Source organism: Rutidosis leptorrhynchoides, chromosome 6 (assembly GCF_046630445.1).
Source record: "Rutidosis leptorrhynchoides isolate AG116_Rl617_1_P2 chromosome 6, CSIRO_AGI_Rlap_v1, whole genome shotgun sequence".
Taxonomy (NCBI): domain Eukaryota; kingdom Viridiplantae; phylum Streptophyta; class Magnoliopsida; order Asterales; family Asteraceae; genus Rutidosis; species Rutidosis leptorrhynchoides.
In genome coordinates this window covers 56,938,369-56,941,915 of record NC_092338.1, presented here as the reverse complement: position 1 = coordinate 56,941,915, position 3,547 = coordinate 56,938,369, and positions in this window count along the sequence as shown.

Sequence of the window (3,547 nt, the reverse complement as noted above, 5' to 3'; positions counted from 1 at the left end):
CATGAGTGAACTAATATGAATAAGGTACACTTCGCATACATGTGGGATAAAGGTCACCTAACCACTTGTATGTTAAGTCTACATGTTTACACAAGTAGGACGACTTGATTTAGGAATCATGAACTTAGGGTCACCGAAGCATGAGGAACAAATAGGCGTTGATGGGATAAATATGCCATGCAAAAGGATTGCATGATCCCATAACTTAGAAGTTGCAAAAGGATTGCAATTGTCACATAAATGACTACCTAGCTAAATCAAATAACGGGATAAAGGTCACCTAACCGAAATTTGATTTACCGTTGGATTCTAAGATTTAATAAAACAATTAAAAATAAAAGGGTATTGTTTATTAAATTTAAAATCGATACTTAAAAGGACTTTGTTAAATTTTGTAGATGGCCGCAAATAACAACAACATGCAAAATGCACCACTTAACCTAAACAACCTATCATTAAGGTCTCTCCTCGAGAAAGACAAACTCAACCATACGAACTTTATGGATTGGTTCCGTAATCTTAGGATTGTCCTCAAACTTGAGGACAAAGCGTATGTGTTGGAGGACCCTATTCCCGACCAACCGGATGAGGAAGATATAGAGGGCATGGCTTATTATGACAAGTATTGCGCCGATTCGGTGCAAGTCGCTTGTCTAATGCTTGGGACTATGATACCCGAACTCCAAAAGGATTTCGAACATCATAGTGCATATGACATGATTACGCAATTGAAGGAGATGTTCCTTCAACAAGCACGTGTCGAGCGCTTCGAAACGGTTCGAGCGCTACATGCATGTCGTATGGATGACACCCAATCCGTCTCCTCTTATGTCCTCAAAATGAAGAGCCTTATTGATCGTGCTAACCGTCTTAACCTAAACATATCAAATGAGTTAGCCACCGATCTTATCCTTAATTCCCTATCAAAAAGGTTTGATCAATTTGTAATTAATTACAATATGAATGGGATGGATAAGAGCATTGGTGAGCTTCACGGTATGCTTAGAACGGCGGAAACTAGCATGGGTAAAAGGGCTTTACCCGTGTTGGCAATCGATCAAGGTGGGTCCAAAGGTAACACCTCTAAGCCAAAGGTGGCTAAGAGAAAAGGACCCGCCTATCAAGGCAAAGGGAAGGGGAAGATGGTTACCCCAACCATCAACAAGGCCAAGAAGCAAAAGGTCACCGAGAAGGCAAACCCCAAGGAAGACCCATGTTTCGGTTGCGGTGAGATGGGTCATTGGAAACGAAACTGTCCGGTCTACCTTAAGGAGTTGAAGGATAAGAGGGATGCAGGGCAAACCTCAGGTAATATATATATGGTATATATAGAGCTAAGTATTACTTCTTCTAATACATGGGTATTAGACACTGGATGTGGAACTCATATTTGCAATTCTTTGCAGGGGTTCAAAAGAAGTGATCATAAGGCGGGAACATCAAGTCTCTATATGGGCAATGGTGCAAAGGTGCATGTTAAAGCTCAAGGAGATTTTATTTTGAAGCTTCCAAGCGGATTGGAACTTATTTTAGAAAATGTTTTGTATGCTCCGGATTTGTGTAGAAACATTATTTCTATTTCTCGCTTAAAACAATGTGGTTACGTTGTTAATTTTATTGATGATGATATTCATGTTTCTAAAGATAATGTATTCTATTTCAAGGCTTCGCCTTCAAATGGAATTTATGAATTGGTTCATGATGACACATCATCTAGTAGCTCAATGTACCATACAAGCACCAAGAAACTCAAAAGGGATTTGAGTGATTCCTACTTATGGCATTGTCGCCTTGGTCACATAAACAAGAACCGAATACATACACTTCAAAAGAATGGACTTTTGAAATCAAATGAAATGGATTCGTTTGAAGTATGTGAATCTTGTTTACAAGGCAAGATGACTAAAGCACCTTTCAAAGGGACCTATGAAAGGGCTAAAGATTTATTGGGATTAATACATTCGGATGTATGTGGACCCTTTAAACCCATGACTAGGAAAGGTGAAAGATACTTTGTTACTTTCATTGATGACTTTAGTCGTTTCGGATATGTCTACTTATTAAGACACAAGGACGAAACGTTTGAAGCATTCAAAGAATATCAAAACGAAGTACAAAATCAACTCAATAAGACAATTAAGGTACTACGTACCGATAGAGGAGGTGAATACCTAAGCGATGCCTTCCAAGATCATCTTAGGAGTTGTGGGATTATCTCACAACTTACTCCACCCGGAACACCCCAACTTAATGGAGTTTCCGAAAGGAGGAACCGAACCCTAATGGATATGGTTCGATCTATGATGGCAAGAAGCTCGTTGCCTCTATCATTTTGGGGTTATTGTCTAAGCTCCGCGGCTCGTATTTTAAATATGGCCCCAACCAAGAAGGTGGAACGAACTCCTCATGAGATGTGGTTTGGAAAACCTCCTTCTCTTTCATACTTGAAAGTATGGGGATGTGAAGCTTATCCTAAGCGTTATGTAGCAAATAAGCTACATGCTCGATCCACAAAGTGTAACTTCATAGGATATCCCAAAGATGACATGGGATATTACTTCTATGATCCATCCGAGCAAACCGTATTTGTTGCTCGGAAAGCGGAATTCCTTGAAACCAAGTTCCTTATGGAAGGTGATGGTGAAAGGAAGATAGATCTTGTAGAGGTACAAGATCAAGCCGATGATACACAATTGGTTGACACTAGTACTCAACATGAGGATGTTGAAAATGATCAAGTAGATGATCAAGGTACACAAGACGTTCGAAGATCTAGTAGGATTAGTAATCTTCCCGAGAGATATGGATTTCTCGTGGAAGGTTGCTATACGGTTGATTTGGATGAACCGACAAACTACAAAGATGCTTTATCAAGAATTGATAAAGATAAATGGCAGGAAGCCATGAACGCCGAGATGCAATCCATGTATGAAAACCAAGTTTGGGAACTTGTTGTGCAACCTCCTAGCTCCAAGCTAGTTGATTGCAAATGGCTTTTCAAGAAGAAAACCGACATACATGGAAACTTGGATACATACAAAGCTAGACTTGTAGCAAAAGGTTTCACTCAAACTCAAGGGGTTGATTATGATGAAACTTTCTCGCCAGTGGCAATGCTAAAGTCTATTAGGATATTATTTGCCATTGCTGCTCACTATGACTATGAAATATGGCAAATGGATGTCAAAACCGCTTTCCTAAATGGATATCTTGAGGAAGATGTCTATATGGTACAGCCCGAAGGTTTTGTTGATCCAAAAAATCCTAAAAAGGTATGCAAGTTGAAGAAATCAATCTACGGATTGAAACAAGCATCTAGAATGTGGAATCATCGCTTTAATGAAGAGGCAAAGAAATTTGGCTTCATTAAAAATGGTGATGAAGCTTGTGTGTACAAGAAGGTTAGTGGGAGCTCTATAATGTTCCTTGTGCTATATGTGGATGATATATTATTATTTGGGAATGATATTACCACAATGCAAGGAGTCAAAACTTGGCTAAAGAGTTGCTTCTCCATTAAGGATCTTGGAGACGCACAATACATATT